Source organism: Falco cherrug, chromosome 4, assembly GCF_023634085.1.
Source record: "Falco cherrug isolate bFalChe1 chromosome 4, bFalChe1.pri, whole genome shotgun sequence".
In the NCBI taxonomy this organism is placed as follows: Eukaryota; Metazoa; Chordata; class Aves; order Falconiformes; family Falconidae; genus Falco; species Falco cherrug.
The window spans coordinates 111,694,449-111,718,237 of NC_073700.1; the positions used below are offsets into that span (position 1 = coordinate 111,694,449).

Consider the following 23,789-nt stretch of genomic DNA (forward strand, 5'->3'; position numbering starts at 1 on the left):
TGATGTGGTCATCCTGGCAGTAAGAGTCCTGGTCTTCTTAGGGCACTCTCCTTGGCACAACCTCGTAAGCCTCACAGATGAGGAGGTGAGACACTTGCCCAAGATTGTGGATGATCTGCCACCAGAAGGAGACCAGGAGCTGACTGGGAGCCTAAACTCACCCGGGTTGGTCCTTTTTACACCTGAGCATTATGGCTTGCTGCTTTGCTGTTGTGCCCTTCTGCCTGTGTCCTTCTCCCACTAGTCCACAAACTCATCCTCTGGGCGCTGCTACCCTGCTTAGGACAGACCTTGAAGGATTGACCCTTACATCGAATTGTGAAATTAAAGACTTGAGCTGTTTGGGGCATCTGGTATAACTTCAGCTCCTTGTCACCCTGTTACAGCTCAGAAGCAGATGGTTTGTCAGTCTCTTTTCTTCTGGCCTGACACGTTTTTCAGAGTTTATGAATGGCCACTTGCATCAGTGAGCCTGTGACGATATACTACACACACCAGCCTTGGGTGACAGAGAGGAACTACACAAGCATGTGAATTTCAAACTACTTATCAAAGAAAAGTCTGTGTAGAGATGTTCAAGGGTGGTTTTTTTATGTCTCCTCGGTATTTTCTTGCAGTTTGTTTTGAAGTTTTGGGGAGAAGTGCTGTACCTTTGGACCGAAGCAAAGGAATGGCAACAGAAGTGAGTCTAGACTGGAGAACAGTCTGGTAAGTTTTTTCTTAGACTGAATTTTGACGTGCATTCAACCTAACTGAAAGCCCCCAACAAACAAAACACACAGTGAGATACGGATTTCAGCTGAAACAGTTTCCAGATCTGGTTTGTGCCTGTGCTGCTGATGGAGAGGGGCCAAAGAGAGGGGGAAGGGGGTGAACAGGGGTGGGAATAAGCAATGTGGGACTAGATGGATTATTGCTATCTTTTCATTCTGACATAAATCCTTCCTTAACACATGGCAAACTCTAGCCTCTGGTTTAGCTAGTGCTGAAAAGAGGGCACCTTTTCACAGAGAACCCCTAAGGGGAGAGGGTATGGGCAGCTTTGAGCTCACTTGCACAGCTGTCCCCAGGAGAGACACTGGTGAGGTCGTGGTGGTCCTTGAATGACCTCTGGCAGCCTGGGTTGGAAACTGTGCTGCTCAGGCAGGACAGAAACCAGGACCTGAGCCAGGACCCTGACCTAGCTACATCTGCAAGTATGCAGTCATGCCTAATGATTGCAAAGTTGAATTTAACTCACTCCTATAATTTCAACTGTAAGGACTGGTGATGCTTCCTGCAGCAGTTTCTTGGCTTATCCTCTGGCAGTGGCCCAACATCAACAATATATTCTAACACGTCGCCAGGGTTTGTCAGCAGAAATTTAGGGGGAACAACACACCAGCGTTGCTCATTTTAATCTTTCAGAAGATGTCTGAGTGCTGAGCAATGAGGCTTAAAAGAGAATGGCAACAGGGAAAGAGTGACTGTTCACCATGACTGACAAAAATAACATTGCAAATCTGAGCTTAAGTTTCAGGGACTTGTAGTAAATCCATGAATCCATCCAGTAAGTAAAAAACCTCACAGTTTTGCATCTTGCACTATTTCAAATTCATGACAGCATCATTTTGTCTTCACCAAATCCTACTTTTTCATGCTGTCTGCCACATGAATGATCCAGAACCAGCTTGTAATTACCCAGGTCTCTGTGGTGACTAGGTCATGTATCACACCTGCCTTCACTGTCACTGTGTATCACATTTCCCTAGTCTTCTATTTAATTTTATTTAGGCTATTTATTTTACTTATGCTTTCTTTCTTATTTACCTACTGCCTATTGCCTGTGATTTGGGTTATAAAATCTGGTGGGGGGAAGTCAGCTTCCTGGTGAGTTATAGGCTGCTGCTGACTGTGAGGTTTGCTTCTGGATGGGGTCTCCAGATTGTCATGTAACATCAAATGGTGAGAAGAAAACCACTATGTAGGTCCATCTGAAGGGTTTAGAGAAAATTAACATGTCCTAAAAGGTGAGCAGTACAGCCTGAAAGTCTGAAAAACTCCTGTAACTCATGTTCTGAGCTAGTACTCAGGTACTTAGGTACCATTCATTGCTTTGCAGCACCACTTAAGTAAATCAGACAGGAGAGAGCAAGTGGATAGCTTCCTACCCTCACAATGTCTTTCTTGGGGATGACACTTGTCTTCTTTTGACTCCATGAGATGACAGGTCATTGCTCCAGTGCCCTTGTGGCAGTTCTTACAGAAGCTAACACATGATTTATTAGAAGGTACATCCTCTTTTCTGAGGGATCTTCCCCTAAAAACACCACATAGTATAGAGCTGGGGTGATACGAGGTTTTCTTCCTCGTATGTTTTTTTCCTGTAGAAAAGTTGGGTCTGTGTTACTATGAATTTAGATGACTGTACGTGTTGGAGGGCTCATCTATGGGTGACCGTCCTGTTTTGCTAGGACCATGCCACTGAAGCTGCCATAGGAAGATCAGTGCCAAAAAGCACTCCACAGAAAGGAGAATAATGTCATCTGTACTTCTCTTTCTGCTGTGCAGTCGAAATCCACACAGGCTACACAAGACAACATGAGGTATTTTTAAGCGATCACCTTGTTCTCATATGCTCAGATTGCTAAATGAAGGCCAGAGGGAAGGGTGACGGCAGCAGCCCAGATCCCAGGTTTTCCTGACTCACTGCTGTGTCCCAGCCCTGTCCTTCAGCAGCTTCCAAGCAAGTAATGTTTTCTGCTGAGTCACAGTATTACAAAGCATTTTCCCCTTGTGATTAATCCCTTCTTTAACCCAGGGAAGAAACAGCAAACCTGCTTCTGATTTCTGCTCTCTCCTGCCCTGGGGAAAGTGCCCAGGTCATGGAAAATGTGAATTATCCTCTGTTTTTTACCACCTCCCCCTCTTTCTTGCATCCTGCTTACCACACAGCCTTACCTCTGGAGTAAGGGAACTGCCACATCTGCCTTAGGAACCCTCCAGTTATCCCGCTTGCTATCCATCTAATTAACCAACTCCTCCAGAGGATGGCTGTAAATGCTTTTTATGGGGATTTTCTTCGGGGTGAACTGCTGTTGGGTCAAAGTGCTTGTAGTACTCCTGCTGCCTTTGCTGCTCTTACTGCATGTTGCAACAGCTTGCACAGCCAGTTTCCATGCACCGTCACATGTTAAATCACTCCTGACATCAGCTTTCAAGAGCCTTCAGCCCAGCCCCACCAGAGCTGGGACAGGAATCCAGGTCCTGAGCCCCAATTTCTAACTCGAGTGTTATGAAACACTTTAGACTCGTAACTTCTCTGGGCTGACCTCACTTCTCTGCAGAGCAAAACCACTGATGAGCGCACCGACCTCCAGAGGCACCGAGCTAGAGGCACCTATTTTCAGCAATAGCGAGCAGTAAGTGCTGAAGCAGGTCAGATTGAAAAGCAAACCGTGAGGCTCAAATCCTGCGTTTAACAAACCAGGTGCCAATATGGGGCCGTGATATATTTTTCCATTCATCATGTGTTGCAGAGATAAAAGTGTTGTGTTTTGATTTTGGGGGGGCTAAGACTCTGTGGAAAGCCTTTCCAGTGGAGCTTGTGAGATCACCCGTAATAAGATAACATAACTAATGCCAGAGGGCATCGGCATGTGTCAGGCACCCGAAGGCACCACAGCCTGGCCAAACATTGCGGTCTGGAGGCTTGTGTTTGTGGAAGGTGTTGTCGCTTGTGACACTGGAGGGAAAAGACAAAGTTACTTTCAGTTGGAGACGTGTGGTCTGGGCTTGATTAAAAGCTGAAGAAATGCAGAGCGGTACAAGTAGAAAATCACAGTTACTGAAAAATAAGCATTCGTATACATGTTGGAGAGACGTCACAATTTAGCCATACTTGAAACAAAATCCCTAATTTCCTTTGTACAAAGCTGGTGTCACAACAGCCCTTTTGTCATATTTATCTCATCCCCCTGCTCTCCCCAGCCGGCCAGCCCTGACACAAAGAACAGCTGTCACAACACTGCTGCAAACAGGTTAGGATGAATGGATGTCTGGATGTGAGCTGAATCCACTCTGTCTGAGGTCTGGAGTGAAGTTTGCTGGTCAAGAAGGTGCGGGGAATGTGAATGCAATTTGGCAAGAGCTGTTGTGAAATTTCCAAATAACAGAAAAAGAAACGGATCTGGTTTTTTAATTTATTTTTTTTTTCGGATTAGACTGCCTTTGCCAAACATTGGACGTCAGAGAACCATAAAATCATAGAATTGTTTAGGTTGGAAAAGACCTCTAAGATAATCAGGTCCAACCATTAACCTAGCACTGCCAAGTCCACCACTAAACCATGTCCCCAAGTGCCACATCTACACCCCTTTTAAATACCTCCAGGAATGGTGACTCAACCACTTCCCTGAGCAGCCTGTTCCAGTGCTTGACAACCCTTTTGGTGGAGGAATTTTTCCCAATACCCAATCTAAATCTCCCTGGTGCAACCTGAGGCCATTGTCTCTTGTCCTATCGCTTGTTACTTGGGAGAGGAGACTGACAGCCACCTCGCTACAGCCTCCTTGCAGGCAGTTGTAGAGAGCAGTAAGGTCTCCCCTGAGCCTCCTTTTCTCCAGGCTGAACAGCCCCAGTTCCCCCAGCTGCTCCTCAGAAGACTTGTGCTCCAGACCCTTCCCCAGCTTTGCTGCCTTTTTTCTAGACACGCTCCAGCACCTCAGCGTCCCTCTTGCAGTGAGGGGCCCAAACTGAACCCGGTATTCGAGCTGTGGCCTCACCAGTGCCGAGTACAGGGGGACGATCAGTCCCCTAGTCCTGCTGGCCACACAGTTTCAGATCCAAGCCAGGCTGCTGTTGGCCTTCTTGGCCACCTGGGCACACTGCTGGCTCATGTTCAGCTGGCTGTGGACCAACACCCCAGGTCCTTTCCCACCAGGCACTCTCAGCCACTCCTGCCCGAGCCTGTAGCTCTGTGGGGCTGGTGTGACCCAGGTGCAGGACCCGCGCTCAGCCTTGCTGAAGCTCACACAGTGGCCTCGGCCATCGGCCCAGCCTGCCCAGCCCCCTCTGCAGAGCCTCCTGCCCTCAGCAGATCAACTCTCCCGGCCAGCTTGGTGTCACCTGCAAACTGACTGAGGGTGCACTCGATCCCCTCATCCAGATCGTTGATAAAGACATTAAACAGGCCTGGCCCCAGCACGCAGCCGCTTGTGACCGGCCACCAATAACTTCAAGAGGTAATAATTTCAAAGCAATGAACTAGGTCGAGATGTCATCGGAAGAGGTATGTGGAATGAACAGAAGTTCCCTGGGCAGCCTGACATTGCAACAAGATGTGCTGCCACTGCAGGGACTCACGGAGCATTGCTCAGGGTGCTGCTGCTGCTTTCACATCCTGTTATGTTTCAGGAAACTTCACTTAGTCTCTCTGAAAGTGAATGAAGTGGTTTCATTCTCATTACATTGCAGATGTCCACATTTTATTTCGTTTCAGAGGAAAAAGGGAAGGTGAAGGGCCATTCCTTGACCAGAAACCAGATGTACCTCTTGAGAATGAAACAGAGAAGGCACAAGCCTTGCAGCTGGCTGAAATGCTGAAGCCATTTTTTTCTGGGGAAACCAGTGAAGGCAAAAAAGGGAATGTTATCCCTTCCTCTCTCTTCTCAGTTCCTTAAGTTCTATGATCTGATTGTTCACAGGCAGAAGATGATTCGCTGAATAACTGACCCAAAGGTGTTCGATGCCTCTTGAGAGCCATGGCTAGTCAGTGTAACAGCAAGCCTGCTACAGGGAAAATGCAAGAGACCATGGTGGTGACTTCTCCCAGAGCGAGGGCAAGAGCTGTTGTTCAAAGCTCTCCAGGACTGTGCAGCGGCCTGTCCCACTTCCCTTTTCTGCGAAGGAGAGCGTGATGCACCAGGGTGCTGCCTGCGTGAGACGGAACTGCAGCGCCTGGCTGACTCTGCGGCTGCTGCCAGTGGCGGTACTACAGTAATTAATCAAACCGGCAGTCCCTAACAGGTTAACTACAGTCATTCCCTTCATTGTACACACGGGGGATTCAAAATGCAAAAGCTGTCTTGTCTGAAGAAACCTAGTAAATTAGTGTCAAAGCCCACATGAAACTTCTTGAGGCCAAATACCCACGTTAGCAGTTATGTACTTCTTCAAAAGTACTTAACTATTGTTTTGCATGCACGTGTCTTTACTGATAATTCAAGCCATGTGACAGTTTGAATTTATATGTCTAAAGTTAGAATTGAAGTTAAGAAAAACCTCAGGCCTGGAGGTTAATCATGAAATGCAATGAACCTGAACCCATGGGTAATTCGCTCTCTGTTTTTCTAGACATGATATTTCAACGATCAGGGTTTCTTAAAGAAGTAACCGTACTTAGGATGTTTCATCTGCTGAACGGGAATTATCATTCAAATTAACATTCAAAAATCTGCAGATTATGCCCTGGTTGCATAGGCTAAGGGAGATCTCAGCCAGCTCTAATCAGAAAAGCAGCAGAGCACATTGAAATTACATAGCAGGTTTTTCTCAGCCTCACCCAGAGCGGGACTCATTATACTTGGACTTTTTACAAAAACACTTAAAAAAATATTCACAGCGCTCTATTATAATTGGCCAACAGGTGTTTGGAGTTTAAACACATATTCATTAGGACTGTGATAGGCATTTTTTCATAGCACTAAATGCTATGCTCCAGTCTTCCAGCTTCAGGGTTTGTTATGAGCCACACTTGCTCCCTACAGCTTTTAAAAGATACTGAACTTTGTGAATTTTCTCTGTTAACATAGACTGTATCTCAAACAAGTTCATTTTAAAGAAGTTTCCAGGTCTTGCAGGCTAGAACAGAAGTGGAAATGTCACTCTCTGAAAGACGTTACAGGAGTTACAGTTGGAAGATATTTAGTCTATATTGCATCTTGCAGGTACCATCACATTCCTCTGTACAGTTGTGTATTCAGACGCTTGTCAGTGCAAGTCTAATCTTTCTTTATTTTTTTTAATGATTATTTTGCAGTAATGTAACAGAGTCAGAGACACCAGCCAAAACTGGACAAGATGCTACAAGTGTTTTGGATGTGTTTGGAAGAATGTGGAACATGGCTGTTTCCTATGAGTGTAGCTGATTGCTTCATCCCAGTATCACTTCTTCCAGCCTCACTCTTATCTCCTTACCATGTATCACACTATGTAACCACAGACTTCCAGACTGGTTTTGGGGCTTTGGCCCTTTCAGTGAGGAAAGTTGTTCTATTTCTTCATCTTATCTCTACAGCTGTCATCTTTCCTAATTTCCCTGTACATCCAGGAGTGCCTCGTATCAGCACTGGCTGGCCTCAGGTCACACCGCGGGTCTTTGCTGCTGAAATGTTAACATTTCTGTCCTTATGGGTAACTCTTACTGAGAAAATCTGGCTGCTCCTTCATGGCCAACAGCAAGGGTTAATTGAAAAAGAAGTTCAATAAAGCGTATTGTGGGGTGAGAGGGCTGGGAAGATGCTGGTTCCCCAGCACTGGGCAGCGGTGTGAAACTCCCCCAGTTCTCATGTCAGCTCGGTGACACTGGCCAGGGTTTTGACAGCTCTGCATACCCCAGCAGCAGAAATTTCTGAGCGAAACTGGCCTGGCTTGCTGCCATCTCTTTGGCTGTTGATGCTGTTGCTGGATTTCCTTGGAGTCAGTGAGATCACAGCCTCTAAACGCTGCAGCTTCCCAGCAGTATGCAGGAGGAAAAGACCCGGTCACAAAGTCTTTTATAATGTTTAACTTAATATCTATTGAAATGGAAAACAAATTACACACACCAACATTCCCTCTGAAATAGGATGACCTTTCCCTGCCTGCAGTGGTCTGAAAGCTGGGTACTTGTCACATCTCCCTGCATGACTGCTGTGTTTTTTTTCAGTAGTGATGGGGACTGTGTCTCAGTGTCTTAAGAGTATCCTGTATACACAGCCTGGGTACGGCTCTTGCTTTTTACCTGTTCTGACTTGGAAATAAAACTGTGGTGCAGAATTCAATGCACAGGAAATGGTAACTGTCCTACAGGGATCTAGGTTTTGGATTGGATTAATTACAGCAAAGAACACAACTCTGGCAATCTAGACTTCAATTTTGAAAACCTCATGGTGTCTCTTCCAGTTAATCCCACCCCTCAGAAATCTGCTTTTCAATAGCTTTCTAAATTTTGGAGTTACCGTCTTAGGAAAGGCTTTCTCACTCCCCTGTTTTCAAAAACCAGTGACTTAGCAGAAGTGTTACGTTACTGGGTCACTGGACCATCCCTCAACAAGCAAATCTTTCCACTTTCTGAATGTGTTATTGTGTTTCTCTAAAAGAAATTATACTCAGGTATTTCTACTCAGTGGAGTGGACATGAAGATAGTTGGCCAGTTTTGGCACACAGAAAGCAGGTAGGAGTTTCTGTGAGCAGATAGGAAGTGAGTAAATTGCTCCATCAGAGTTGTCGTGGAGCAAATCATGCACCAAGGCAGCATGGGGCTGGCAAGGCTCCCACACATTCCTACTGTCCTCATCCCATGTAAGTCTCAGTTACACAGACAAGAAAATGCTCCCTAATAATGTTTGGTGGTTACCTTAGTCCCTTTCCATGTGCACTGTCTTTTTTCCAACCTTTTTCTTGTCTAGCAGAATCAAACTGCAGCAAATAATCTCTCTTCGATTGCCAAAGGTTTACTGGGGCAGTGGAAAGATGTGTGTGTGAATGTGTTTGTCTTTTTTGGCTGGCTCATCATAATATTTTGGCTTCTAATCAGGCTGAATAGTACAGTTGTATTCTGACTCTTTATTTTTATTCTCTCTTTTATTATCCTGAACATTGATGTAACTGTGCCGTAACATTGTACGTTTAGCTACCTGTTGTTCTGCTGTGATTCATGTGCTAACGAGTGTTCTGCTCAGACCACGATGGCTGTATCAGTCTGTGAAGTCAGCCTAAGGAACAGCTTAATGCTCTTCTAAAAGATCTGCATGTTCTATCTGTTAGCAGCCTGACTCACCCATTTCTTTGGCACACACACCCCCTCCCCCACCCCCCTCCAATTCCATGGCTTTCAAAAAACGTACACTTGAAAAATGTCTCCTCTCTTTAGAAAGAGGAAAAGCAGTGATATTGTTGCCAAACTATCCCATTACTGAGATAAAGTAGTACAAGGATCATTCTTGGGCTGACTGTAATAAAAATAATGACAATAGAATAAATCATATTTGCAACATGGAATACCGTATTAGTCATCTACAAGCGTGCTGCGTGTGCTGCCTGTTCTGGAAGGGGAGTTCAGCGCTTTTTGCAGGGAAATGAGAGGGCTGAGAACGTTACATGTTCACACTCAAACCTGTGGGCAGGCCAGGAGAGGACCAGACTGACCCTCTTTGACCTCTACTTAGCATGGGTAAAAAGTTCCCAGTTCTTTGCCTTCAAGGCCCTGGAGATGGAGGTTACTGGAAACTGAAAGCAGTAATAAAAGGATTCCACCAGAACCCCATATTGGTGATTTTTGCAGTAAATGTAGTGACTGAGGTCCCTGCATTTTGAAGTAGCTCTCTTGAGCATCTTCTGGCAGTATAGTCATGGTAGCATGAGGCTCGGGAGAAAGTGCAAAACTTCCCTAGAAAGCTGGGGAGTTAATTGAGTACTTCTCCTGAACACAGTATTTCCACAATTAGTTTAAAGGCTTAGGTATAGCAGGATATAGCTATCTAAAATATCATCCTTACCTCTTTGGAGTTAAGGTCTGACGCTTGCCCTATATCTTATGTTAAAAAAAGGTTGCTAGAACAGAATGGCAGCACTGTATGTGGTCTTTCCTTTGGGCAGGGAATAGAGAAGCACATGTCAACATCCCCTTTGTGGGAATTCACAGACAATCTCTGGTACTAACAGTATTTTGTATGGATATTCATGGCCAAAATAAAGGGATATGAAATGCACTGAAGACTGAACCATCTGTGGAAGGCTGCCATGCAGAAGGGCTACCAAGACCAGCAGCCATCTTCACGGATGGCCTCCACAGCTTTAATTTATTGCTCTGCCACAGAGCTGGTCCTTGCAAGCAGTTCAGTTTTTCTCCCCACCAAATGTGTGTGTTTCCTCCAGAATGTATGGTTCATCCAACACCTCCTGGGAAGGCAGGGGAGCTCTCCGGAGGAGCCACCTGGTAAGTCCCTTGCCTGCTCTCCGGGAACTCTGCAATGCCTCCGCCCCAAAAGAAGGGCACGGGGAGCCAGTGGAGGTGGCTCTGATGGGACTGGGCAAGGGGGAAGGCTGTAGAGAAGGCAGTAGATGAAGGGCATGGGGTTACAGCCCCAGTTTGGGGAAATGGTAAAGCGCCTGCAAGGTGGCGAGTTTCCTACCTGTACCGGAATTGAACTAGGTAGCTTTTTAGGACCGTCTGGAGTACAAGCAACGTAAAATGATCTCTGATACAATGTGAAAACAACTATCCCCAAATGAGTTACTTGGTTTGAAAAATTACTTATTTTTTGGCAGTGGAAAATTGCTTGAAGGAAAACTTTTTTTAAAAAACCCATTTATCAGTCTTTCAGAATATTTCACATTTCTCGGGAATGGCGTGGGTGGTTTGGATCAACAGAGTAGGGTTTTAAAAATAGCGACATGGACTCCTACTACCTTTCTAACAGCTAATCAGTAGTTTTATGCCAGAGCGATTTCGCTTTATCAAACTTATATGAGGTCTTCTGTGGCTTCTCAGTTGTAACTGCCTAGGAAGTCCCAAGAATAAAGAAAATTTCCTGAGTCTAATTTAAATAGCAGAACTTACTGATGGCCGAAAAGGTTGACATATTTTTCTTGCCTTAAGATATTTATGAGTTATTTTTATATTTACCTTGCACAACATTGCTACAAAACCTGCCTAACAATTTTTAGGAAAAAATATTTGTTCTATAAATGTGCTTTAAACGGCTTGTGAATTCTCTGGCTGCTAATTTTGATGAGCAGGGTGCACACATCTGGCATGTAGTCTTTGTGCAAAGTCCTGCTTTGTAGTTCAGCATTACCTTCAGTGTTTAGTAGACCTCTTATTCTTCCTTCTGCTCCAGCACCCACACAAATCTTACGATAACTCTCGAATAACATGCCCTGGCTATATTAAGGAGGTGAGATACCATATATAGGAAATGCGACCTCGAGTTTATGTTTCGAAAAAGTTGTTGTGTGCTTGTTAGGGTTTGCATATTAACAGACAGTTTAGGTATATTGTAATGATCTTGAGTTTAATCCCTAAAAGTCTTACTAGCTGTGCGCTGACTGTATTCAAGAAATGATTTTGGAAGCAACAGACAGAGGAGAAGGGGTGAATTCAGCTGTTATTTGAGAAAGTGTAGTAGTTGGTTAATCTGGGAAGTTATGCAGAGATCGGTTTAAAATAGGCATGACGGCTGTGCATTGTAGTGTGTTACCTACGTTCTTACATTAGGACAAGCGTTATTGGGCTTGTTCATCAAATGGTAAAATTAATAGCTTGCGCAATACGTGCAATTTGTTCCTTTTAAATTCCCTCCCTTCAAGTCTCAATGATAGTGTGTTCCAGTAAATCAACAGCAGAGATTTTTTTTCCTTCCTGGTATTTGTCTGAAGCTTCAAATATTGTTATTTTAGCCCTTACAAACTGAAACCAACCAATAGTAGTTTGACACATCTCTCCTTTCGAAGTTGGCAGACAACACTGTGAAATCCCACATACGTATCTCTGCCAAGTGGAGAAGGAAAGCAGAATGAGGGAAGGAGCTCCATCGCTATACTGTACAGCCGGCTGGCGAGAGGTGCGTCAGCAGAATGACTCTTGCTTGACATAATCAAATAGGAGACTGTGGGGGGCCATGTACAAATAATTAGGCTTATTTCTCCTCAGGGCTTTATTCACTGCTGGAAATGACATGTAGAACGGAAGAGGCAGATTAGGAATGAGGTCTGAGAAGACAGTGTTTGAAAGTCTGCTTGTACTGTAACCACTTTCACTGGAAGAGAGGTCCCCAGGGCTTGATTTGCTTCTCCAGAATGAACTTGACCCTTTTAAAAACAATGTTTAAAACCTTTTTTTTTAAAAAATTCTTATTTAGGGTTAGTTCTCAGATCATTTTAAAACATTATCTTCCCTGAAGTATTTTATAATCATTTAGGTAGTAATTATACACTGCATGCTAAGGATAAACCAACTGCCCTCCAAGGTTTAGGATATAAAATGAAGGTGTTCATAATGGCCCCCTCCCAGTCGAACTCTAAACCTAATGTTGAGAGACATGCTTAGTTCAAAATGAAACACAAATGAAAGACCTTACTTAGTCTGAAGAACTTGTAGAGACACAATAGTTCCTATAATTGCTCAAAACCTTTTCTTCCTTGGCACTGGAAGTTACCACCAGTAGGGAAGGACTCAGGCATGGTCCTTTTGTTACCTTCTGTACTACAGAAGGCAAACCACTGGCAATGTCTTGGTTGTCATAAGAAGCCCCTGCAGGCCACTGATTATGACCAAACTTTAAAAGCTAAACAGTGGTGTTTTTCATTTTCCAAGTACCTAAAGCCAAAGACATTGCAATCTTCAGCATCTTAGCAAAAAAATTGTGATATATGAAGGCATGGAGACAGTATCAGAAGAGAGGGAGACCTGATTCCTCTGCCATTAATTACTTTGTGTAGCTGAAGCTGTCTTGAAATAATTTTATTTCGTGACGTAATTTTATTTTATGAAAAATGTTGGTATTTTTTGATCCAATCTATAGATATCCTCAGGAAAAGCTCTTTGTCTTCCGTTTTCTATAGGAATAATATTAATGTCATCTTTTACCTCAGATAATTCATATATGTGAGGTATTAGAAGGCTGTGGTAGAAATCCTGTTGCAGTCAGCACCACTCCACCATTCCTGGAGTAGAAAATTTCAGGAAAGACATGGATGGCGATAGATGAGAGGGGCATTGTCTGTTGAAAAAGAGTGGAAGTGCCGAACAGCTGTCTCCTCCCCTAAGCAGCACTCATCCTGGACTTTGCATGAGGTGAGAATCCCCTGAAGAAAATAGCTCATGTTCCTGGAACTAAAGGCGATCTCACAATATATAAACCCAGCAGGAGCCAGTGTGACCAGGCCTGTTAATGTGCTGCTAAGCAATTTCCTTCTAAACCTTCTAACATTTTTAAGTGGGATGTGATATTCATCACAGAGTAGTCATGGACTTGAAGTGGACAAACCTTTATAGCACCTCTACAAAATACTTTTTAAAGGGTACATATGCATGTAATTTCACTTGAAGAATCAAAGTCCCTTTATAAGTAAAGAAAATGCTTTAAAAACTGCTGGAAGCTTTTTTCTTTTTTTTTCCTTTTTTTTTTTTTTTTAAATAAACACCATAGTGATGTTGGTTTCCATGTCCTTTCTAATGAATATGGGAAAACTGATATTTCTGTTCAAATACATCCTCTTTTTTTTCTCATTTCCTACCTTTTTTACCTTCATTAAGTCTATGGAGCAGGTTGGCTGAGGTTTTCCCTGTCTGGTGGAGAATGTCTTGGATGTCTCTGAGACCAGGCTTTGCAAGGTCTCATGCTGAAGAGGCAGAGATGTTGATTCACTGGCCCAGACCTTTCTGCTCTTCTTCAAGACCAAAAGTTAAGCAGCTCGTGAAGCTGGAAAGTTGGTAAACTGAAAATTGTAAAAGGAGAAACAGTCTAGCTAAAGAAGTCAGTTGCTCAACTTACACTTTGCAGTGTCAGTGTTTAGTTCCCTAGTTACCTTATCATCATTGTGGATTTTCCTAGAGCAACAGGCCCTAAAATTCTACTTTGGTGACTCTTTTCTTTCAAAAATAAAACTAAAGTTTTGGAGAGCAAGTTATTAAGAAATTAATATGTATACTGTTGTTGTCTTACTACGTTACATATAATTGAAAAATCTCCTTAGCAAAATCAGTTTATTTTTTAAGCTCTTTTCATGATTTTAGCTAGTTTTTGTTATCAATGACAATGCAGCATAGGCATTTAACTGTTAACATTATCTTTAAAAGAAATATCACTGTACTTCATTAATGGGATGAAGGCAGATCCCATAGTCTTTGCACGGATGACACTGGGGTAGTCTGCCTAATAGCACGGGACTGAAGGGGCACCTCCAGCTCATTTATGTGCTCTTTAAAGCTGCTCCCATTAAAAGTCAGTGTCATGGCAAACTGAGAAAAATAAACAATAAAACATAGTTATTATTTCTACTGCTCTTCCCTTAAATATATGACATCGAAGTAAGGGGAAGTAGGAAGTGTCCCACATTAGTCAATCTTGTAGCTCAACAAAAGCTTTAACCTATTGCAATAGGAAATCTGCAGACTTCCTTTAACCACAATGTAACTTGCTAAATGCTTGTGCTCTTACGACATACAAATGAATGGTCTTGCAAAAGGTATTGCATCTTTCATCCTGAAAGATGGATATCCTGTTTCACTTGAGACAAGGGAAAACATGCTTATATAAGAAAATGAAAGCAAACTGTGTGGTAATGAACTCTGCAACTAGTTCAAGAAAGCAATAGTGAAATAAAACCGCAAGTTAGCAGAAGAAAAAAGTTCTGTGCCTGGTGTTTTGTTTTTCTAAGTCTCTTAAAAGATCTTATTCTTTAAAGATTTTTAAAAATGCACGGTGTCTTGTCACATACCTAATTGCTGATCAGTTATACTGATTTGACAGACTGCACTAGCTATCTCTAAGACTCTCCTACTCAAAATCGGATTTCTTTTCAAGAAATTTTGCTGTCCTAAACTTTATTGCTTTTGAATTATCCGAAACATTTGATCACAAAACACAGTGCTTTTTCCTCTATTTTGAACAATGGCATGATCCATTGAAATAAGTTTTCTAGACTGAGGAAAATATGACTTTTCCAGTTGCCCTTCTGAGACGTGATTCTGGTGGATCAGCCTTTGTTAGGTGAACAGTCTTTGCCTGCATCAGTGTAAAAATGATAGCCAGTGTGTGGCTGTGAAGCATGTGCATATAACATAACAACAATATATTGTATATTATTATAAATTACATGTTATAGTTTATATGTATTTTTACAAACAATTTCCCCTTCCTACTGTAACCACATATCCTGTAATTGCAAGGATGACTTCAGGGAATGACATGAATGGCATTTTTATGAAACTTTTCATGGAATTATGAAATTGCTACTGCAATAATTTTAATTTGGGGATTTCCCTAAACACCAGAGAACAACAACAGCCTACATCAGATCTCAGAAAAACCCATCAAAGAAGTTGCATACAGTTGTAGAGGAAGGAATAGTGCAGCGCAACAAGTATGACTTCAATGGCACTTTCATCATCACAATTTCATTTTTTCCACGAATCACTACAAAAAACCCAAAGGGCCTCTTTTTAACCATACTACTTTTAAACATTCATGGAGTTGAAGCAGCTGATCACTCCAGACAGTGGCAAGAGAAGGGCCTGCTTGTAACGTGTGTTGTGGCTTTGGTGAGGGGCACAGATGGATCACGCAGCACACCAACCCTTGCTGTCTAGAAGATCTCTCCAGGAACAGTGGTGTCTGGCCACTGTCAACCAGGCTACAGAGGCATCTAGGTTTTGTTGGAGCTGGTGCCAGCACAGAGCCTGTCCCCAGATCACAGCAGCAACCAAAGGGAGTGCCTGTTTGCCATGGTCTCGCAGTATTAAGGACATGCATAATTTTCAGAAGGATCCATGGGTACAGACTTTGTGAGGAATCACTGAATAACAGAACGGTTGGGGTTGGAAGGGACCTCTGGAGATCATCTAGTCCAAGCCCCTGCTAAAGCAGGCTCACCCAGAGCAGGTTGCACAGAATTGCATCCAGGTGGGTTTTGAATTATCTCCAGAGAAAGGGACTCCTCAGCTGGGCAGCCTGTTCCAGTGCTCTGTAACCCTCAAAGTAAAAAAGTGTTTCTTCATACTCAGATGGAACTTCTCGTGTTGCAGTTTTTGCCCGTTGCCCCTTGTCCTGTCGCTGGGGACTGCTGAAAAGAGCCTGGTCCCATCCTCTTGACACTCACCCTTAAGATAACTGATTACATTGATGAGATCCCCCCTCAGCCTTCTCCTCTCCAGCTACACAGCCCCAGCTCTGCCAGCCTCTCCTCACCAGGGAGGTGCTCCAGGCCCCTCACCAGCTCCGCAGCCCCCGCTGGGCCCTCCCCAGCAGCTCCCCGTCTCCCGTGACTGGGGAGCCCAGCGCTGGGCCCAGCACTCCCGATGGGCCTCACCAGCCCGAGCAGAGGGGCAGGATCAGCTCCCTGCACCCGCTGGCCACGCTGCCCCTAACGCGCCCCAGGCTCCCACCCGCCTTCTCGGCCACAGGGCCACCGCTGGCCCGCGGGCAACCGGCTGTCCCCCAGCACCGCCCGGCCCTTCCCCGCAGAGCTGCCCCCCAGCAGCCCACCCCCAGCCTGTGCCGGCGCAGGGGCTGTCCCTCCCCAGGGCAGGACCCCGCGCTGGCCCCTGTGGGACCCCATGAGGTCCCCTCCCCCCGGCTCTCCAGCCTGCCCAGGCCTCGCTGAGGGCAGCACGGCCTGCTGGTGTCCCGGCGGTTCCTCCCAGTTTGTGCCATCGGGAGACCTGCCGAGGCTGCGCCCCGTCCCCTCAGGTCACCGATGACCCAGCTGAACAGGACGGGACCCAGCGCTGACCTGGGGCACAGCGCTGGCTACAGGCCCCCGGCTGGGCTCTGCGCCGCTGGTCGCAGCCCCTGAGCTCTGCCCTCAGCCCGCGCTCAGCCCATCACTGCCCACCCGCCTGACCCACGCTCCTGAGCTTGCCCGGGGGCTCTGGTGGGGGACGGTGTCAAGAGCCTGGCTGAGGTCAAGGTAGGCACCATCCACCGCTCCCCTCATCGACCCAGCCAGTCATTCCGCCGTAGGAGGCTGTCAGGTTGCCAGGCATGGCTTCCCCTTGGTCAATCCACGTTGACTGTTCCTGGTGACCTTCTTTTTCTCCACGTGCTTGGAGCTGACCTCCAGGATGAGCTGTTCCATCACCTTTCCAGGGATGGAGGTGAGGCTGACCAGCCCATAGTTTCCTGGGTTCTCCTTCTTGCCCTTTTTGTAGACTGGAGTAACATCAGCTTTCTCTCAAACTGAGTTGTCTTTTGTGTCAGGATGTCACAGTTTTGCTTGAGGGGCAAGATACAGACAGAGGAGGTTTGGGCCTGTGGTATTGTGTTCCTGAAGCTGGATTTATCCAGGGATTTTCTACCAGGGTGTTTCTTTGGTAGGTCTGGGGAAGAGGGAGGAGAGCAACCAGCCAGTCCTGTCATATTGTCTTCTCTGATACTGTTTTCTATACTTACCTTCTTTTGGGTAAAGAAAAGGGCATTGCAAACAAAATTTGCTCTTGTGCACTAAATTACCCTTCTTGCCAGGCTATGGAGACTTTAATATTATGCCAGGTTAACTAAGAGGGTTTTTTGAAGCGTAAACCCATTCATCCGTATTTAGTTTGGTAGGTACTGGAAAATACAGAAATGCTTCTAAATGCATTGCTTTCCTGACCGTCATTGTCTCAGAAATAATTGTTTAAACCTAAAGAGCACTGCTTGTTGTTAAAGCAGCCATTTTCTTTGCAGATCCCTTTCTGTTTTGGGAGAGGTAAGAATGAACCATGAGTTGTGGGTATCCCTTTTTGAAACTAACTTATTTTGCAGGTTCTTTTTATACAAAGAACAGGCAGGAATACACTCTTCAGTTTCCTTCCGTAATGACCCATTTGGGTTTCTCCAGAGGGCTTTGCAGGCTCACCTGTTCTTTTTCTCCACGTGCTTGGAGCTGACCTCCAGGATGAGCTGTTCCATCACCTTTCCAGGGATGGAGGTGAGGCTGACCAGCCCATAGTTTCCTGGGTTCTCCTTCTTGCCCTTTTTGTAGACTGGCGTGACACTGGCTTTCCTCCAGTCCTCAGACACCCTCCTGTTCTCCATGCCCATCAAAGATGACGGACAGTGGCTCAGCAATAACGTCTGCCAGCTTTCTCAGTGCTCGGGGGTGATCCCATCAGGGCCCACGGGTTTGTGGGTGTCAGGTTTGCCTAAACGATCTCTAACCCGATCCTCCTCGACCAAGGGAAAGTCTTCCTGTCTCCAGACTTTCTCTCTTGCCTCCAGCATCTGGGATTCCTGAGGACCAGCCTTGGCAGCAAAGACTGAAGCAAAGACGGCATTCAGTACCACCGCCTTCTCTGTGTCCTTTGTCACCAGACACCCCCCTCATTCAGCAGCGGGCCCACATTTTCCCTAGTCATCCTTTTGCTACTGATGTACTTGAAGAAGCCTGTCTTGTCCTTGACATCCCTTGCCAGATTTAATTCTCAATTGACCTTTGCCTTCCTCGTCGCATCCCTGCATGTTCTGACAAGGTTCCTATGTTCCTCCCAAGTGGCCTGTCCCTTTTTCCATGATCTGTCTGTTTGAGTTTTGCCAGAAGCTCCTTGCTCTTCCACGCAGGCCTCCTGCCCCCTTTGCTTGATTCCTTACTCATAGGGAAGCACCGACCTTGAGCCTGGAGGAACTGATGCCTGAATATCAGCCAGCTCTCTTGGGCCCCCCTGCCTTCCAGAGCCCTAACCCATGGGATTCCTCCATCAGGGTTGCAATCTTACTGCCCTGCTTCCTGCATGCAGGATCCTGAACGCCGCCATCTCATGATCACTGCAGCCGAGGCTGCCCCCAGCCTTCACATCCCCAGCCAGTCCTTTGTTTGTTAGTACAAGGTCCAGCAGCACACCTCACCTTGTTGGATCCTGCCACCACCTGTGTCAAAAAGTTATCATCAGTGCTCTGCAGGATCCTCCTGGACTGTGTGTGCCTAGCTGTGCTGTCTTTCTAGCAGATAGCAGGGTGATTGCAGAAAAAACATTTTGTTGCTAAAACCGTTCACATGAGTAGTCACCAGAGCCTGTCTAGGAATCAGAGGTTCAGTCATAGCACGGAGGCTCATTTCAGTCATGTTTGAGACTTTTAGGAAATGTGTTCAGTTTTAGATATAGTCTGATTATTCTCATTCTGCAAAGTACTATATGCAGGAAACAATTTTCTTTGGTAAGTTCCTTGTTTACAAAGCTAAGTATGACTTTATTTTCAATCCATTGTGATGTCCTCCATTTGTTATCTAAATAATTCACCACTTTGGTGTATTTTGCCTTTCACATTTATGACCTAAATGTGAAAGAAATATCACCTAAATGTAGAAGTGTTCTCCAGAGGAACTTGTGTTTTCTGTCTTTTAGAGGACTTTGAAGCCATAACATAAGTTGTGGTCTTCACATTTTGAAAAGCATTGTGACTTGTGAAGGGAAATATTTTCATCGCACTTCAGGAGTTGATAAATGTTAGTACATGGATAAGAAAAATAGTGTCTAGGCATTACTTCATTATTTCTCAGTGCAGTTAACCATTAACACAGTTTATTGTGTTTTATTTAATGAATGAAGATTCCATTCCTTTAGAAACGAGGCCATTCATTTTCAGTGCCCAGATATGCACTTAACAAAGGCAGTTCTCACCTCCTCTTCTAACAAGTGGCTCCACTAAAGCTGCTGCAAGTCTAATGTGGATCTGCATTGGCCCTGGAAGAAGAGTTAACTGATGTAATGCATTTTTTACCTGCATCAGTTATGGGTCTGGGGTGCATTGGTGAGATTTAGAAATAGACCTGGGAAAAGCATCAGGACTTCGTGCAAAGCTGTACACAACAAAGAGGAATTCTGCACTGGGGGGATCCCAGTTGGGCTAATTCCCATGAATGACTCCTTTGCTCAGCAGTGGACCCCAAAGGAACTATTTCCTCCATTACTCCAAAGATACTCCCACTGAACTGCACTCATGTAACAACCTATTGTCTTCAAGAGACAAAATATTTATGCTTGATTCATACATTTCATTGAAAGAGAGACTGTGCTTCCCTTGAGCCTAGCTGTATTGGACTGAGAGAAGACGATCCTGATGCCACACACACTGCATGAAACCCAAGGTCTTGGCACTGACACTTCTCACAGGCTTTCCCTCTAGCCCCAGCCAAGAATGCCTCCCTCTCTGCTCTGCTGCTCAGACAAAGGCAATAAAAAGAAAACTGGCAGAAGTAATTTACTGCTTTAAACAAGAAATAAAACCTCACAAGACCTTCGAGGGGAACACAGAAACAGCCACAATGCAGAAACGGTATGCCTCATCTAATCCAGTGTTTATGAGTGTATATATCTACTAAAATTGTCTGGGATGGCCTATGGAAGCTGGCCTAGATAAAGCATAGATGAAGTCTTTCAACATGTTTATGTTGTGTAAAGGAAACACTGCGCCTTGAAAAGGTTCTTGAGACCCAGGGCTTGGGATCTTGCCCTTCCCTATTTCAGTAGGGCCTGTAGCAATAGGACAAGGGGTAATGGTTTTAAACCAAAAGAGGGGAGACTTGGACTAGATATAATGAAGAAATTTTTTATGATAAGGGTGGTGGAACACTGGATCAGGTTGCCCAGAGAAGTGATAGAGGCCCCATCCCTGGAAATATTCAGTGTCAAGTTGGATGGGGCTGTGAGCAACATGATCTAGTTGAAGAGGTCCCTGCTTTTTGCAGGGGGGTTGGACTAGACAACTTTCAAAGGTCCCTTCCCACCCAAACTATTCAATGATTCGATGAACCAGGCATCTTATCAGAGAAGATCAGGTTAGTCAGCCGTGATTTGCCTGTGAACAATCTATGCTGACTGCTCCCAATCATCTTCATGACCTTCACGTGGCTGGAAAAGATTTCCAGGAGGATTTGCTCTGCAGCCTTCCCTGTACCTAAGACAAAGCTGATTGGCGTGCATTTCCCTGGGTGGTTGTTCTTGAAGATAGCTGTGATGTGTCTCTTTCTAAACATCAGGCACCTCCCTCAGTCACAATGACTTTTCAAAGATGATAGAGAGGGCCCGCACAACTCCTCAGGACTTTCAGGCCCATCCGATCTGGTCCTGTAGACTTGTTTCTATCTGATTGGCTTCAATGCTCTTTAACTGTATCTTACTCAACTATGAGCAACTCTTCACTCTGCTGAAGCCCTGAGTGCACCAATAGGCTGTAATTGCCTTAACCACCCTCACCTGGGATCTCCACCCACACCCCCACTGACCATGAGGCCAGGAGCTCTCTTGAGCCCAGGCCCAGACGATGAGTCCCTTCCTGAGCGATGTTGCAGTTGTAGGACCTATTTCCAGACCTGTTTCCTGGTGGTCATGACTCATTGATTTCCTGGGTTGACCTTGGATCTGACTCGTTGCCTTGCTTTTGCCTGATGATCACTGGATGGTTGGTAGGACCTGTTGCTGTCGCTGCTCCTACTCAAGGGCTGTGGGACCGTACCCCTGTGGCAAGATCCCTGCCTGTGCTGTCTTTACCCTTGTCTCACCCTCCCTGGTGAAGCAGCCCTCCCCTTGCTGCCCTCTGGCATGCTCACACAGACTAGGCTAGTAGGATCAGGGAAATGGGAGACCAGACAGCAGACCTTACTGTTGAAACGTAAGGCCAGAAAGAAAAGCAGTCAGCCTACTCCGTGTCTTTTGTCACTAGGTTCCCTGCCCTGCTACACAGCAAGGCCATGGCTTCCTTAGATTTCATCTTGCTGCCAGTGTGCTTTTAGAAATAATTCTTGTTGGCCAAAATGACCTCTATGTGTTCCAGCCTAGGTGAACTTTGGCCTTCCCGGCTTCACTCTGCAAATTCAGACAAGGCTTCTATGTTCTTCCCGGGTAGCCTGTCTCTGCTTCTACCTTCTGCGTGCTTTCCTTTTGCATTTGAGCTCAGTCAGGAGCTGTATGGCTCTTCCATGGGCCCCTTCTCCAGTGTTCAGTTCCTGCATATCAGAATGGGCTTTACTCAGTTCAGAGCTCTCCTCAGCTCTCATCAGTGTTAGTTGGGAGCTTTTGAGTTGTTTCAGTGCAAGCCAAATTTGTTATTGGGCTTTCCTATAAAGTAAATGTCCCTTGCTGAACCAGAACTGGGACATCTGAGACATCACTTCACTGTAAAAGATATTGTGAGGTGGTGAAGGAACTAGTGGTGGACAGAAATATGAATGCAAAATCATAATATTACTTTCAGTGTGAATGGCTAAAATGCTAGTCTTGCGCAGTGCTGTCTCTTCTGATCTGCATGCAGAGCTGCATCGTACATTCTTACATGCAGGGAATATTGTAGGTTTTCAGTAGTTTCAGTCCACTCATCCTCTAACACAAAAGCAAATGGCTACTAGCCCTAGCGCCAGTTGCTATCGTGCTGGGCCAGGACAGCTCTCTGGAGGACAGCGGAGGGTGGCAGGAGCTTGAGCAGGGTTGCATGGGGTCCCTGCCGCCTGTCTCTGCACACAGGTGGTGACCAGCTGGGATGCTCAGAATACAGCTGTGCAGTGGCTCCTCTGCACGGCAGGTCCGTGCTGGGGCTGTACAGTTCTCGCTGCAGAGGAACGGCTTCAAACCCTCTTCTTCCAGGTATGGACCTGCTACCTGGCACAGCTGCCGCAGCTCACCCTCGAGTGTCACAGCAGCAGCTGCTCGCTCCTTGCTGGCCCTGCCTGCGGACTGCAGCAGTGTAGTGTTAATGAGCTTTGTCAAAAGCTTGTTAAATTCTGCTAACTGTTGTAGCAGCTGCTTTGCTGATCCTTAGTAGCTTCATACAAATCCAAATCAAGATTTTATATGAACCTTTATGGGCAAAGCCTTAATTGGTCGAAAGATATGAGGTGACTGACTTTCTGCCCACCTCCTGTTCCAGTGGAGACCTCCCAGTTCTGAATGCACTGAGCCTGACCCAGTCTTTGTTTTAGGGGAAAACCCACCATATTGTATAGCAATATAAATATGTATACCACCACATCTTCTCAACAAGTATTTTGACATCAGAGAAAACTAGTGGTGACAGAAAACACAAACCCTTTCATGGTGTGGGACTGACAGCAGCACATTGTGTTCAGAGGACGGGATTGGGGAAATAACTTATTTCACACATGTGCTTTATACCAGCTTACAGACATGGTGCAGACTGGTGACTCTCACATCCACACAATGATGTCATCAAGGTTTGCTGGACAATGCCTCAGGTGTCAGGTAGAACTGGGAATGCTGCAAGTTCTATCAGGCCAAATTTGTGCACAGATAATAAAGCGACTGGGAATAAGGACAAAATAGTCCTAATTTTACAGAAATAACTTCAAAAAAGATGGTTTAGTTTGCCTGCAGTGAATTCCATGAAAATATTTTTCTTTTGATATTAGCCCAATTTGTATGAATAACAGCTAATTAAAGATAAAATAAAGGATGGAAAAAACCTTCTAATAATCTATTAAAAAAAGCTCTCGGGATTTTAAGAGGTAATATGTACTTAATGGAGGGGCTAAAAATACAGCTGCATGTAATTATGGCAGGAAAAAGTTCCCAAAGCTGGTCTGCAGAGCTTCCCCAAAAATGGTGTTCGGTAACGTGTCCTTAGGGAGACGAAGGAGAGCAGATTTCACCTTACCTCCTTCACATGCCTTCTGACAGGACCCTTTGAACCCCACTCTTCATGGGGCCATAGGCTCACTTTTAACCCAGCCACCTAGGTAAGCGGATCCATCTACCTGCCCCTGAGCAGCCAGCATCTCTGCTTGCTGTCAGCATTGCTTCTCCATGGCAGCTGCTTTCCAGCCCCACCGCACCGGGAACTCCAGGCTTTTTCTGTCTCGGCCCAGCCCCGAGCTTTGGTGGTACCGTAGCCAAAGC

General features: G+C 45.3%; 1 long non-coding RNA gene across 1 annotated transcript in view; it reads left to right on the forward strand.

The window, feature by feature from the left end:
• LOC114017698 (uncharacterized) overlaps positions 1-16,451 on the forward strand; it is a 40,080-nt gene extending 23,629 nt beyond the window's left edge. Inside the window, exons 6-8 of the long non-coding RNA XR_008731658.1 lie at positions 618-708; positions 2,454-2,585; positions 5,480-16,451. This is a non-coding gene — a long non-coding RNA (uncharacterized LOC114017698). The remainder of the gene's footprint in view (positions 1-617; positions 709-2,453; positions 2,586-5,479) is intronic.
• Positions 16,452-23,789: the final 7,338 nt, after the last annotated feature.